Raw genomic sequence first — 16731 nt, 5'->3', positions numbered from 1 at the left:
CTCATGTGCAAGGACCAGAAACCAGACTCTACAATGACAAAGGTGCCAGCAAGCAAATGTGCACCTCAACTGTACATCCTCAAGGAACTGAATTTTGCCAACAACCTGAATGAGTCCAGAAGCATATCCTCTCCAGGACCTTCAGAAGAGAACACAGCTCTGCCAACACTTGACTTTGGCCTTGTGAGACTTGAAATAGAGAAACTAGACAAGCCCACAGGGCCTCTGACCCATAGAACTGTGAGATAATAAACGTGTTGTTTCAAACTACTAAATTTGTGGCAATTTGTCAGAGCTGTAAGAAAAAACTAACTAGAAATCCTTACCCTTATAAAATATTAATTTTCCCATTAAAACTAAGTGGTAATTTTCTGCTTGCCAACTGGCCAGTCCTTCCTCCTAACTTTAGAATGCAGATCCTTTTCAATTAATAATGGGGCTATAGTTGACTCATTGGAAAAGACTCTGATGCTGGGAGGGATTGGGGGCAGGAGGAGAAGGGGGCGACAGAGGATGAGATGGCTGGATGGCATCACTGACTTGATGGACGTGAGTCTGAGTGAACTCCAGGAGTTGGTGATGGACAGGGAGGCCTGGCGTGCTGTGATTCATGGGGTCGCCAAGAGTCGGACACGACTGAGCGACTGAACTGACTGAACTGATGTCCTGATAAATCATAAATTGAAAATATTGTAAGTGGAAAATACATTTAATACATCTAACATACCAAAAACCATAGCTTACTTTAAACTTACTCAGAACACTTACATTAGCCTGCAGTTGGGCAAAATCACATAACACAATTACTATTTTATAATCAAGTGTTGAATATCTCATGTAATGTATTGAGTGTGTGTGTTAGTCACTCAGTCATGTCCGATTCTTTGCAACCCCCTGGACTGTAGCCCGCCAGGCTCCTCTGTCCATGGCATTCACCAAGCAGGAATACTGCAGTGGGTTACCATTTCCTTCTCCAGGGGATCTTCCCAACCCAGGGATTGAACCCAGGTCTTCTTCATTGCAAGCGGATGCTTTACATCTGAGCTACTAGGGAAGCCCAATGTATTCAATACTACACTGAAAGTGAAAAACAGAAAGTTGTATGAGTACAGAATGGTTGTATCAGCTGTTTATCCTCATTATCTTGTGTATGACTGGGAACTTTGGCTCCTTGCCTTGTCCAGAATCACAAGAGAATATCATACGACATATTGCCAGCCTGGGGAAAGGTCACAATTCAAAAGAAAGTAGGGTTTCTACTGAACGTGTATTGCTTTCATATTATCATAAAGTCAAACCATGTTAAGTTGGAGACTGTCTGTATATTCATAAATACTGCAAGGCAATCACATTAGCTAAGAGAATTTCTTTCTAGCTGCTCTTAAATTGCTGTATGATTTTGAGAAAATCAACTCAACTTTTTTCTGCATGTTTTATCCAACTAGAGCAGAGAGTGGATGGCATCACCGACTCGATGGACATGAGTTTGAGCAAGCTCCAGAAGTGGTAATGGACAGAGAAGCCTGGCGTGCTGCAGTCCACGAGGTCGCAAAGAGTTGGACACAACTGAGCGACTGAACTGAACTGCACTTACCCAACTAGAGAATAAATACTCAACTTAATCTTTAGCTTCTTTTTTTCTCTTGCATCTTGGTTAGAAGATGTATGCTGGAGTCAGAGAGCCATAACTACAAACTTAAACTCTCTCAAGTCTATTTCTTATCCTCAACATGGGTGTACAAGTAGTGGTGTAATCAATGCTTCCTAGAATTTTTTATCATAACTCATCAGTGTGTTAAATTGCATGATAATGTAAAGAATTTGTTTTATAATAAATACCCAAAAAGCATTAGCTCTTGCTATTATCATTATTACTGAAAAAAGTGAAAATGTTAGTTGCTCAGTTGTGTCTTACTCTTTGCAACCCAATGAACTGTAGCCTGCCAGCCTCCTCTGGCCAAGGGATTCTCCAGGCAATACTATTGGAGTGGGTAGGCATGCCTTTCTCCAGCAGATCTTCCCGACCCATGTTATAACAATTTGTCACTACAACACTAATCTCAACTGAATGAACCAGGAAAAGTCCAGCATAAATATTTTAGTGACTTGGCCAAGGTTGACCCTGTATCTGGGCCCCTTTGCCCTGGATGATAGTAACTCAGAGGATTGAGTCTTTTATTTGGATAATTAAGGATTAATAAGTGCAGAATACATTTCTACTTTGCTTTTTCAGTTATTTTACTTAACCATCCATTCATTGCATTGCATTTTATTTTAATTCATAAAACACATTTTCACACAATTTCTTCTTTTAATTCTTTTCCTTAGAAATGTTGTGACTTTTTTTAAACATACATTATTTAGAAATATTGTGATTTTTTTTAAACTTACATTAGTAAATAGCTTGACAATTCAGACTTGCCATTCTGCTAAAGTACCAAAATAAAAAGAATATGTATTGTCTCACTCTTAGGCACTTTAAAATTTAACTTAGATGACGAAATGCCTCTAGAAATTCAGTTTGTCATCTCACCCTATTTATTGAGTGATTACTTTCACCTAGTTGTATCGGGAGACAGAAGTGAACATAAGATTTGTGCTGTCAATGCAAATATTCATCAAGTTAGAGAGTGGTAATTTTATGGTGATTTTAGAGGCTTAGTTCAGTGCTTACACAAACAGTCCATAAGAAAAATTCATGAGGTTCTAAAAAGGAATGCTTTCACAACATTTAAGACAGGAAGCCAAGGCTGGGCCTTAGGCAGTACACTGTCAGTCAATGAGTCAGAGCAAGTTAAACACCTTCCAGGTGTCTCATTTGTAAAACAAAGGAGTACGATATGACAAACATTGAATAAAGGTTCAAAGTTTATATCTTAAAAGATAGTTAATATAGGAACAGTTTTGTTGAAAGTAACCCAAGTCCAAAATATTCTTGAATCAAAGTCATTCCTGACACTGTTTTTCCTGGCTCAGGAAGACTTTCCCCAGGACTCCTACCAATTACCCAAAAAGAGTGAGTTTGAATCTAAGGCCGTGGAAAGTGGACCACTTGGCTACATGCTTTTTCTTTTGTTATATGAGAATTCAGGGAAAACGTATCTAGGCCAAAAATAAATACAAAAGTCACATCTTGCTTTCACCTCTTTATATACTGCCTCTTTTTGAGAGCCACTATTACTTTTGAAAGGCCATTTACAAAAAAAAAAAAGTCTAGTTCTCTCTTCTGCACTGCACAAAATTGAAATTAGAAAAGCAAACATACTTCATAAGCCCTCTTGCCAGACTTCTCAGAATGGAACCTGATCAGTTCATCTAGGCCAAGCTAAACTTATTACCATCATCATTGGAATAGCCTTAATGCTTCTAATACTGGAAACCAACAATCTGAAATTTGGCTACATTGAGTTTTTATCTCTTTTTTCACTTAACAGAAAATGACCTAGGTAAAAATTTAAAAATCATAGGGTGCCAGAAATTACAGCATATGTTAAGGAATGATTCAACAATATACTCAACAAGTTAATTAATGAAAGAGTAAGAAAGATTATTACGTTTAATTCATCAAAATCTTATGCATTACTTAGCATATAAAAGGACACCTAATATTTAAAAAGGCAATAAAAACTCTCATAAAAACCTCCAGAAAGTAGTTTTGAAGAGACGGACACAACTGAGTGTTTTAACACTTACTTTAATAGTAACTATTGAACTACAAATGCTAAGAAAACATATATTGTAAATATTGTCCCATTGACTAATGATACAGTTTTCCTTTTCCAGAGAGTGACTGAAATAAGGTAACACCCAACTGATATTTATAATTAGCATGATCGAGGAACATTGTGTGATTATCACTTACAAGCAGAGGCAGTAGCTATGCTGGCCACAAATATGAGTTAAAACTTTGTGATTTTAAAACCCAACTCAGCCTCACATTTGCAAGTTAAACAACTTCAGTAAGAATTGTTTTCTCATTTGCAAAATAGTTTTAAACCAGAAAACTATTGTGAAAATAAAATGAGATAATATACGTAAACATTTTACAATTCAATAAGTGTTAGCTGTTTTTATTATTATTACATTAAAAATTTTGAAATATAAATAAGTTATTTTGTTTAAGCTATTATAGGCTTAAGTTATTTGCTGCAATTTTAATAGCATTATAGGTGAAAATTAATCTTATATTTCAAGATGATTGTCATAAGCATCTTGACTCTTTATATTATGCAGAAATGTTTCTATTCTGTCATTTAAGTCAATTATGAAAATATCAAATTAAGTGAGTGATGACAAGTCTATTCCCAAATATGTCCTAGTTAATAAATAACTGCATATTTCCTAATACTGCTCTAGCAAATTGTACACACTATAATCAGTCACAATGAAAAGAATATAACAAGTTAATCCAATTAAAAACAAGATACAAAACCTCTCAAATTTGACTTTAATTTTATGTTAACTTTAACAGCCTTTACTAACAATGTATTGGAACCAAAAAAGAAAAACATTGACTCTGTGCTTACTTGCTTATCTAATGAACATTCCAGATTGAATAGCTGAATAACCATTAATGAAAGATAATATTGTGATTAAATTTTGGACTTCATTTTACACTCTGAAGTACTTACTCACAGGAATTATTTTCCCATTGTGGGTATAATTAGCCATTTCCGATGATTTTGGTCACCTTCTTTTTATTTGCAAGAGGCAAGTGGCCAAATATCAGCCCAATTAGTAAAAGGTGGGAGGGAACCTAAAAAAATGCTTTGTACTTGATGGGACACTTGCTCCAGGAGATTTAATATGGAAAGAATTGCTTGTCCAAGAGCATAGAAATGAAACACATCTTTCCAGCTCTTTGGATTACAAGCTTTATACCTACTTCTCCATGAAGTCAAGAGTCAAGTTCTATGCAAAAACATGTTTTCTTCCTCAAACAATAAAATAAAAAAATACGCAATTCTGCTGAAATTTTAATTTAAATGAATATAGTAGTCCATCATGAATGTTATGGTATTTTTGTTTTTTGACGTTTTCCATTTCTCTCAAATCAAACATGCATACAGCATCTACTAGCATGTAGGAAGCATAGAAACTCTACTGATATGGTCAGTCCAGCACATTTCCTATTTTTTCCCTGATAAAATGACCCTCTATTTCCGCTGGAAAATCTATTCACTCTGGTTGAAGTGAGGCTGCCCTGCTGAGGTGGGAAGTGATTGAAAAGAGGTCAGATTAACACAATCCTCTGATTTAGGTTGATTTAAGCATGGAAATGTGGTCTAGGCTATACCATCAAAAGTATATTTTTAGTGTTATCTGCGACATTTATTTTAGTGTTATCTGCGAAGATTTTCTGTTGGAGTTGCAAAGCAAATAGTACATTGTTATTGGGCTGTCCTCACACATCCTTCTTGGCGAAGGAAATTCCTCCAGTATTCTTGCCAGGGAAATCCCATGGGCAGAGGAGCCTGGCAGGCTACAGTCTGTGGGGTCGCAAAGAGTCGGACATGACTGAGCATGCATGCATGCATGCACTCATACATCCTTTTTATCACATGGAGAAAACCTGTTTTAAAAGTGAAGCCAAGAAGAGATAATCAGCTGAGAGCTGGAGATTGATAGAGAATCCCATGACATTTTCATTTTCTTACAGGAGTGAAAAACTGATAATTTATACACAAAAATGCAAATTTTTTATCCCATTTGTGGCATGTTTTAATTGTGTTATTATAAGCTATAACAAAAAAGAAACAGCATACAGGAGAATTAGCAAGAAAAAAAGAAAAATTATTGAACTATAGTTCATTCCTGGAAATAAACCCTGGTTAAAATTCTTATATCACAAATATTTCCCTTTTATGAAGTTATTAATAGATTAAAAAATGTGAAAGGAAAAAAGGAAAGAAGGAAGGAAAGGGAGGAAATAAGAAAGGGGGAGCAAATAAGGAAGGAAAGAGAAAAATCAATGTGTGTGTGTCCAAGGTAAATACATGCTTTATTTAAATTAACTCTATTTTTTCATTACTTTTTAAAATATCAAACAGAATGTTGATAATACTGAAACTTGTACCATTACAAGTTTCTTTTTCTCATAACCATTAAACATAATTCCATCTTAATATTTTTAGTATACTCATTCATTCATTCAAACATTTATTTAAATATAAAATTTCTTTGTTTGAGATATATATTTCAAAACCTATGCCAAGTACTAGAGATCCAGAAATGCTTTAATTTTTTATCTTGAGGTAGTAAAAAATTTTATAGGGGAAAAAGATATACAAATGTCGTTAATAAAGTGTGCGTGCATGCTCGGTGACTCAGTCCTGTCCAACTCCATGGACTACAGCCTGCCAGGCTCCTCTGTCCATGGAATCTTCCAGACAAGAATACTGGAATGAGTTGCTTTTTCCTACTCCAGGGGATCTTCCCCACCTAGGGGTTGAACCCATGTCTCCTATATCTCCTTCATTAACAGATGGATTCTTTACCACTGCACCATCTGGGAAGCCCAATAAAGTGTATAGATAGTCAATAAATATTTTTTAGTGTTTGAGCAGAGAATGGTGCATTTTACATGGGAGGAGTGAGTGTGTGTGCATGTATATGCATGTGCTGAGGGAGAAACATATGGTGTCTACTTAATATGACACTTGAGTAGAGTTTCAATAAATCTGTAATTTGATGGACTTCCCTGGTGGCCCAGGGGTTAAGACTCTTCCCTTTCACTGGAGGGCACATAGATTCCATCCCTGCTTAAAGAACTAAATCCTTCATGCTGTGTGGCATGGCCAAACATTTATTTTTCTTTTAATTTAGTAATTTGAAAGTGTCAGGTACTAAACAGATGCAAGTATACAAGAGGTAAGACCTTCTTGAAAGACAGGGATGCAAATTAAAGGTGGTATCTTCTGTCATGTTGAAGAGTTTTGATTTAATGCTGTAAGCTAGAGATGTTCATCTCTCTCTGCCCACTTTAATTGCTGGTGATGGCAGGGAGCACTCCTGCCCTGAGCAGTGACTGGGTTGAGTCTTGACTCAGTAGGCTTCCCTGAGGCATCGGTGATGTCTGCCATGGGCATCATCCTGAGTAGTCATGACATGTTTTCTAAAAATTTGCTAACCAAGCTGCAAAAAATTAATAATGATAATCATAGAGGAATTAAGTAGTAGAACACTATGTCAAGATTTTCCTTTTACAAAGTAGGAGGATTGATTCAAAGATGGTGACAAGGGCAGTTGTACAGAAACAGACGAATTAGAATACTGCAATGACTTCTAAGGAAATGAGGCAAGAAAATAATCATGGAGGCTGGAACTAGGATTGATAATGATGGGCATGGATAGGAATATTTAAAAGTCAGAGATATTCAATAGATTTAATCTATGAAGATATGAGAATTCACCTGAGTTTAATTAATGAAGTCCCTAATTGAAGTCCTTAAAGGAAGTCCCTCAATTCTAATATGAGTCTCTGGCTTCCAATAGGAATATAGGGAATACACAGAGGAAAATAGATGGTAGGAAAACATATGAGTATAGATGAGATATTTTGAGGAAGAAAGTGCCTGAGTATTTGTCTACATAATTCTGAAAATTAGTAAGGAAGGGCCTTGAAATAAAATGTTCACACTCATCATCATATAATGGAACAACTGCTGCTGCTGCTAAGTCATTTCAGTTTTGTCCGACTCTGTGTGATCCCATAGACGGCAGCCCACCAGGTGCCTCTGCATCTGGGATTGTCCAGGCAAGAATACTGGGGTGGGTTGCCATTTCTTTCTCCAGTGCATGCATGAATGCTAAGTCGCTTCAGTCATGTCCGACTCTGTGCGGCCCTACGGACAGCAGCCCACCAGGCTCCTCCATCCACAGGATTCTCTAGGCAAGAATACTGGAGTGGGTTGCCATTTCCTTCTCCCAATAGAACAGAAAAAGGTGCCATTTTGTCCAGAAAAGCTGTCCATAATGGGAAGAGAATAGACACTGTACTCTAAGAGATATATATGGAATTGAATCAGAGCACATTTCAAACACTAGTGGAATTTTAGTCCTTCTTTCAAAAGGAAAACTGTGTGTTAATAGTATAGGTAGAGGATTCTATGGACTAGGAGCTAGAAACACAAAAGCGTAGGTTCTAAAAGAGCAAGGCTTGTGTGAGTAGGGTAGAGGTGCTGGCCTGCAGGAACTTGAGGTTCGTTAGGTAATTCATGGGGGGAACCTGGATATGTGACCTGAGACATTTCCTAGGCACCCTGTCCCATGATGCTCTCTACTACTGCTGTAATGTTGCACATACCAAACAACTTATTTTTAATTATTTAGTCCTGTGACTAAATCTGGGTTATAATTTAAAAATAGATTTTCCAGTGCAAGAGAAGTTGCACAGGAAGAAGTTCCTTGCTGAATTAAGCCATGCTTAAGTGAGAACGGCTGCTTAAGAACAACACGTTCCCTGTGAAAAATGATGGCAAGTCCCTTTCAGCGAGTCTAACCTTTACAGAGTGCTATTATCAACCCAATTGTATGTTTTTTCCTGTTTCACAAACATGTTCCCAAAAGACTTTTAAAATAGCTTTCTTTCCTGCTAAATTGTTGTGCCAAGCACTTTTTCTGAATCTTAGCCTTAACTGGACCAGGATGTGTTAAAGAAAGAAAAAAAAATGCCCTGTCACGCTTGACATGGTGTAATAGGTCTTAACAACATCAGTAAAGCACTTTTCTAACCTGACTATCCCTCCTCTCACCGAATCTTAAAACAGTGCATCTTCATGAAAATGCAAAATACCCTGAAGAAACAACAGAAGAGACAATTTACCAAAACAAATCATCATTTTAAATCAAGTGAAAAATCTGTCCACCGAAGTAGGAATTTCTTCCAAATAAGAGAAAAAAAATTACTATGGAAAATAAATGTTTGTTTTGTAAAGTTAAAATAATCTAAAGAAAATAAATTAATCATATGGAATGGTTCTTTAGGTACCCATGTTGATCTTTCTTTTTTTTTCTTTTGGAGGAAAAGAAAAGAATCACAATATCCTGAAATCTGTCTTGGTCACTTCAAAACGAATTCCATGCATTGCTGGGGCCCGTCTGTCAAATTGCAACTCAGGTTGCTCTGCTGTGTGTGTCTGTCTTTCCAGAGAAAAGTGTTTCCCCAGCAAAAGTCTTTGTAAACAGTAATAAAAATAGCAATCTCAGAAAAGGAAAAAAAAAAAATAACAATAAAGAGGACGGGAAGAGAACTAGGAGGAAGAGGAGAAGGAATAAGAGGAAAGTAAATAAAAGATAAACATAGCTTGAAGGGCCACTTTGTTGGAGGTTATGTCTAGAAAACTCACATGCAGCTTTCTGGGACAGGAGTCAATGCATCTATCGGGAGATTATGTTGCTTTTGGCAGCAGATAACAACTTTTTAAAACTAATAGTGGGGGACTTGGGGGAAAAAAGACAGGAAAATGGTAGAAAGCAAATGAAGGGCAGAGAGCACAGGTTTTTGCATCAGTGGGCTGATTTGAGATACCAGCTGTAGTATTTACAAACTGGAAATGCAGGCAGAAACTAAATCTGCAGCCTTTACCTGGGTTTCTATAGTTCTCAGATGAGCATAACATTTCTATCTTAAGTATACTTGTGATGATTAAATGTAATAACCCACATAATCACCTATTGCTATCTGGGAAGCGATAAGTACTATGAAAGTAGTGGTCTCTCTTCTCCCCTGCAGCAGAAGAGAATGCCATGGTTTGCTTTAATTGATCCCAATGATAAGACTTGCAATTTGGGGTAAAATTATACATGAATATTTAACAATGCCAACTCTCTCCGCTTTCTGTAAAGGGGATTATTAGCCATCAAAGCCATGGGATTTAACACAGTCAAAAGGAAGTGACAATGAATACTATATTCAAAATCACTTATGTCTTATGAAAACTACTACTTTGCTCTCTACATAACACTGCTAACTCTTGCTCTGTTAGGAAGTGCCATTTCATGTGTATACACACACATTCTGTTGTTTTTGTTTAGTTGCTAAGTCGTGTCCGACTCTTTTGTGACCCCATGGACTGTAACCCACCAGTCTCCTCTCTTCCTGACATTTCCCAGGCTAGAAGACTGGAGTGGGTTGCCAATTCCTCCTCCAGGGGATCTACCCGACCCAGGGATTAAACTTGAGTCTTCTGAATTGCAGGTATAATCTTCACCACTGAGCCCCCAGGGAAGTACCCTATTTTAGGGGGCTTTAAGGGGCTTCTGGGGTCTTCCCTGACAGCTGAGCAGTAAAGAATCCATCTGCTAATGCAGGAGCCACAGGAGATGCTGGTTTGATCCCTGGGTCAGGAAGATCCCATGGAGGAGGGCATAGCATAGCAACCCGCTCCAGTATTCTTGCCTGGAGAATCCCATGGACAGAAGAGACTGGTGGGTTATGGTCCATAGGGTTGCAAAGAGTTGGCCGTGACTGAAGCGACAGCATGCATGTATGCATGCATATATGAAAATATGTGTATGACATATATACATCGGGGTTTTATTCTGAGAAAATAATAAACACCGGCACTCAAGTCTCCTCTTTAGATTCCCAGGACAATATTATTAAGGAGGTAAAATCTTTTTTACTTTGTCACAAATACATACCCTATGAAGATTTCTGCATCTGCACTATCAACTGTTGTTTTTAATTTCTTAATTCCTTGACTTAAAAAAAAGAAAAACTGAAGGTGGCAGATATATTATCTGGAAATATCAGGGAGTTATTAGGTGGAGACAGAATGGTGGAAAGATATAATATGTAAATGGCTGAAGGAGAAAAAAAATGCAGCAGTTCTTCATTAAGCTTATTTTGTGGTCAAAAACAAATAAAATTTAATACAGACATATAAACACAAAATAAATTAATAATTTATTATTTACTAATTGAATCATACTATTTTTGTTTTATAATATAATGTTCCCTTTTAGTATAAAATAGTATGAATATGGGGCTATAAGTAGCTGGACTTCATCATTTCCTTCTTATTGTCAAAACTTAATTCTGGACAACCTCAGGACCATCCCCAGCCAAAACAGAAAAAGAAAAGAAAAGAAAAATGTTGATATGTTTATTTGTGGCAAAGAAACAATAAATGCAATAATTCATCATCTAAAATAATTTTAAGCTAAAAAATAATTTGTTGTTCTGTAAAATTGCATATATTTGGATTTAACTCTTAATATTTTATGAAAATTACATGTAATTGATTTAGCTCTGTATTTCATGAAAATTATATGTACTTAAAAATTGGAAATAAATTCATTTACTAATGAAGATGTTTAGAATATTCCATTCACAATTCAAACTGAATTTTTCTGTTAAATATCTTTATTGTGAAGAAAACCTTATGGGGATTCCACCTCTGTATAATGGTGGGTACTATTGATAAGAAAAAGGAGGAGGAAAAAAAGAGAAAGTATTGGGGAGCCTAACGTTATTTGTTAGTCTGCTTGTTTGTGTGTATCTATGGTCTCTTAAAGTAATCATTGCTTAAGGGAGCTGGAGGAATAAACATTCCTGACTTCAAATTATACTACAAAGCTATAGTCATCAAGACAGTACAGTACTGGCACAAAACAGAAATACAGACGAGTGGAACGAGATAGAAAGCCCAGAGATACATCCAAGCACCTAAGGGCACCTTATGTTTGACATAAGAGAAAGAATATACAGTGGAGAAAAGACAGCCTCTTCAATAAGTGGTGCTGGGAAAACTGGACAGCTACACATAAAAGAATGAAATTAGAGCACTTTCATCATACACAGAATAAACTCAAAATGGATTAAAGACATAAATGTAAGGCCAGAAACCATAGAGCTCTTAGAGGAAATGTAGGCAGTACATTCTTTGACATAATTCACAGCAAGTTCTCTATGACCCACCTCCTATTGCAACAGAAATAAAAACAAAAATAAACAAATAGGACCTAATTAAACTTAAAAGCTTTTGCAAAGCAAAAGAAACAATAAACAAAATGAAAAGAAAACCCCCAGAATGGGAGAAAATAATTCCAAATGAAGCAACTGACAAAAGATTAGTCTCTAAAATATATAAGAAGCTCATACAGCTCAATTATTAGAAAAACAAAAAGCTTAGTCAAAAAAAAAAAAGGGGCAGAAGGCCTAAACAGGCATTTCTTCAAAGAAGACATATAAATACATGAAAAATGCTCAACATCACTATTAGAGAAATGCAAAAAAATAAAACAAACCTACAAGGATGTATTGCCTCACACCAGTCAGAGGGCCATCATCAAAAAAACTTCCAAACAATAAATGCTGCAGAGGATGTGGAGAAAAGGAAATTCTCCTGCACTGTTGGTGGCAATGTAAATGGATACAGCCATTATGGAGAACACAATGGAGTTTCCTTAAAAAAAAAAAAGCTAAGAATAAATCTACCACGTGCTGTAGTCACTCAGTGTGTCTGACTCTTTGCAATCCCATGGACCATAGGATGCCAGGCTCCTCTGTCTATGGTGATTCTCCAGGCAAGAAGACTGGAGTGAGTTGCTATGCCCTCCTCCAAGGGATCTTCCCAACCCAGGTATCGAACCTAGGTCTCCCACATTGCAGGAGGATTTTTTACCATCTGAGCCACCAGGGAAGCCCAAATCTACCATATGACCCTGCAATCCCGCTACTGGGCATATGCCTTGAGAAAACCACAATTCTAAAAGACCCATGTACCCAATGTTCATTGCAGCACTGTATACAATAGCCAGGACATGGAAGCAACCTATATGTCCATGGACAGATGAATAGATAAAGAAGCTGTGGTACGTATTCCTCTACTATAAAAAGGAACACATCTGAGTCAATTGTAGTGAGGTGGATGAACCTAGAGCCTATTATACATAGTGAAGTAAGTCAGAGAAAAACAAATACGGTATATCAATACATACATATGGAGTCTAGAAAAACTATACTGATGAACCTATTTACAGGGAAGGAATAGAACGCAGATGTAGAGAATGAACTTGTAGAGACTGCAGGGGAAGGATAGGGTGGGACGAATGGAGAAAGTAGCATTGACATATATAAACTATCATGTGGAAGTTGCTATTTAACACAGGGAGCCCAGCCTGGTGCTCTGTGATGAACTAGGAGGGTGAGGTGGGGTGGGGGGAGGGGAAGAAAGAGGGGATCTGTCTGTAATTATGACTGATTCATGACCGAACAGGAACAATGGCTGATTCGTGTTGTTGTATGGCAGAAACCAACACAACATTGTAAAGCAATTTTCTTCCAGTTAAAAAATAATTTTTTTCAAAAAAGTGAACGTTGCTTATCCTGTGTTTGGTACTTAAAATAAGCAAGTAATAACTTTTGAAAAAAGATGTGGTTTGGTCCGTGTGTGTGTGTATGTGTGTTCTTACATAAGAGAGAGAGAAAGAAGGAGAGGAAGAGGGAGAGAGATAGAGAGGGAGCAAACCCAAACTGGAAGATAGAAGGACAGGATTTCCATTTTATTTCCTACACAAGGAAGGGGTGCTGGAATTCACATCATTAAATACACACATTAACTAACCAACTGGAAAATCTTTTAGTCAGAGGATATAAGAAAAGCAGAATTCTGGGGGGGAAAAAAAAAACTGTTTTGTGCAATAATGCTAATGATGTTTTATGAAGGATCTAATTACTGTATTTTCAGGGCTTGACTTTGGCTCTCTCATCCTGAAGAAACCCTCTCTGAACTCCTTGTGTCCCTCATGTTCCCACCCTGGAGAGGCCACACCCTCTTAGGCCACACTATCACATTAGACTTAATTCAGTCTGTCTTCTTTCTCCCACCAAATGTGAGTGCTATTTGAAGTATTTGAGAGCCCTGCTTTACTAACCCTTGGGTCCCCAGGACACTGCCTGGTGTGTAATAATCATTACCATTTTTCAAATGAATAAACAAATGAAATAAATATGCATCACAAATATGTCTAATTATAATGATTAACATCTTTTTAATGATCTATAAAGTCTGATCATAGCAAAATTCAAGTGTATATAGGAAGAGTATAAGACTAGTTAAAACAGTTTGTCTCATTCATTTGTCAAATAAAGAAAAGTACTTCAATTAATCCAAAAATGTTTTCTCTCATACTGTTAAAAAACTTTTAAAAAATTGGTGGGTGATAATATGGCAATCAAAACGGGCAAGTGGTGAACATTTTCAAATGAACTATTTCTTTTATTTCTAAAATAGTGGGCATATTCAAAAGGCTAGTAGTATATTTTTGCCTATTAATCCTAGAAACGTCTGCTGACTTTTATACGCTAAGAGACAAAAATCTAAATTTAAAAATAAAAGAATGAGAAATCATTGGGCATAAACTAAAGGCTGAGATACATACAGTGAGATATAAATATATGCTCAGTTCAGTTCAGTCACTCAGTCGTGTCCAGCTCTTTGCAACCCCATGGACTGCAGCACACCAGGCCTCCCTGCCCATCACCAACTCCTCGAGTTTATTCAAACTCATGTTCATTGAGTCGATGATGCCATGCAACCATCTCATCCTCTGTTGTCCCCTTCTCCCGCCTTCAACTTTCCCAGCATCACGGTCTTTTCAAATCAGTCAGCTCTTTGCATCAGGTGGCCAAAGTACTGGAGTTTCAGCTTTAGCATCAGTCCTTCCAATGAACATCCAGGACTGATCTCCTTTACGATGGACTGGTTGGATCGCTTTGCAGTCCAAGGGACTCTCAAGAGTCTTCTCCAACACCACAGTTCAAAAGCATCAATTCTTTGGCGCTCAGCTTTATGTATAGTCCAACTCTCACATCCATACATGACTACTGGAAAAACTATAGCCTTGACTAGACAGAGCTTTGTTGGCAAAGTAATGTCTCTGCTTTTTAATATGCTGTCTAGGTTGGTCATAACTTTCCTTCCAAGGAGTAAGAGTCTTTTAATTTCTTGGCTGCGGTCACCATCTGCAATGATTTTGGAGCCCAAAAAAAATAAATTCAGCCAAGTTTCCGCTGTATCCCCATCTATTTGCCATGAAGTGATGGGACCGGATGCCATGATCTTAGTTTTCTGAATGTTGAGCTTTAAGCTGACTTTTTCACTCTCCTCTTTCACTTTCATCAAGAGGCTCTTCAGTTCTTCTTCACTTTCTGCCCTAAGGGTGGTGTTATCTGCATATCTGAGGTTATTGATATTTCTCCCAGCAAACTTGATTCCAGCTTGTGCTGGCTCCAGCCCAGCATTTCTCATGATGTACTCTGCATAAGTTAAACAAGCAGGGTGACAATATACAGCCTTGACATACGCCTTTTCCTATTTGGAACCAGTCTGTTGTTCCATGTCCAGTTCTAACTTTTGCTTCCTGACCTGCATATAGATTTCTCAAGAGGCAGGTCAGGTGGTCTGGTATTCCCATCTCTTTCAGAATTTTCCACAGTTTATTGTGATCCACACAGTCAAAGGTTTTGGCATAGTCAATAAAGAAGAAACAAATATTTTTCTGGAACTCTCTTGCTTTTTCAATGATCCAGCGGATGTTGGCAATTTGATCTCTGGTTCCTCTGCCTTTTCTAAATCCAGCTTGAACATTTGGAAGTTCATGGTTCATGTACTTTACTAGCGTGTGAGATGAGTGCAATTGTGCAGGAGTTTGAGCATATATGCTACTTCATGTTAAAGTTTTCTTTAGCATTAAGCATATGTTTAGGTAAAACACTGCATTTAAAGCATTTCAATAGCTTTGAGTCGAGTGCTGAATAAATGCAGGGTTTTAATTTTGGTCAACCTGAGGATCGCAGAGGAAAAGGAGCCTACAGACGTGACCTAAAGCTTCTTGTGCACAGTGCAATGAGATTACAAGGACTTTCACCTCTACATGTTGTCTTGGTTTCTGTCACTAAACAAGCTCTATATATTTTGAACAAAATCATTCATCTTAGGTAGTCTCAATTTTTCTTTTTTTTTACTTTGTAAAGTAAGAGTATTAGACTAGATTTTTAAGGTACTTTTTGTTTAATTCTGATTTTCTGAGGGGCAATGCTATAGTTTTTATATCTCAGTAATGCTGTATTACTACAAATCCATTAAGTATGGAAAGCTAAACTAAAGGAAAAGTTTCCTTGTTAGTTTTTTGTAAACATACAACAAAATATTGCAGTTTGCAAAATAATGCTATTTGAGATTTGATACTATCTTGATAAATACATATATGTGTGTGTGTGTATATATATATATACACTTAGAAAACTTATTTTTAGATTTTGATTTTTAGTTGTAAAAATCTACAGTGAGTAGATTTTTTAAAACTCACTAAAAAACTTCAGTGAATTTTTTTTTCTCTTCCCAATGCCTTAATAAATAAGGCAACATGTTTAAGAAGCATGACAGTATACATTAAAGTTTATTTAAAACAATTAAGAAATAGACAATCTAGGAATAAAACTCAAAGATGTCCATGTGATATCCATAAAATTACATTACATATTATATATCTTTCTTTTTAAAAGGTAGGATGATATGGAAGCCTAAACACCTACTAAATGCAGTAAATCAATGAATTCACTATACAAAAAATTCTAAACCTCCCTTCTGCAGGTTTTTTTTTTTTCTTTTGTGATAATCCAGAACAGATTTTCAATTTTATTGTAATTTGTATACAAATCCTCCCATCTCAGAAAAGCTACCAAGAATATTGTAGTAAAATAATAATAATAATCTAATCACT

General features: G+C 36.7%; 1 protein-coding gene and 1 long non-coding RNA gene across 3 annotated transcripts in view; one reads left to right on the top strand and one right to left on the bottom strand.

Moving 5' to 3' along the window:
* The window catches only part of LOC133257454 (uncharacterized), a 97736-nt gene extending 95651 nt beyond the window's left edge, over positions 1 to 2085 (top strand). Inside the window, exon 3 of the long non-coding RNA XR_009739560.1 lies at positions 1446 to 2085. This is a non-coding gene — a long non-coding RNA (uncharacterized LOC133257454). The remainder of the gene's footprint in view (positions 1 to 1445) is intronic.
* CALCRL (calcitonin receptor like receptor) overlaps positions 1 to 16731 on the bottom strand; it is a 124457-nt gene that overhangs the window by 54720 nt on the left and 53006 nt on the right. The window lies entirely within an intron of this gene.

This window comes from Bos javanicus, chromosome 2 (assembly GCF_032452875.1).
Source record: "Bos javanicus breed banteng chromosome 2, ARS-OSU_banteng_1.0, whole genome shotgun sequence".
Lineage (NCBI taxonomy): Eukaryota > Metazoa > Chordata > Mammalia > Artiodactyla > Bovidae > Bos > Bos javanicus.
The sequence above is the reverse complement of the archived record's forward strand: the minus strand, read 5'-3'. Positions and strand labels throughout refer to the sequence as shown.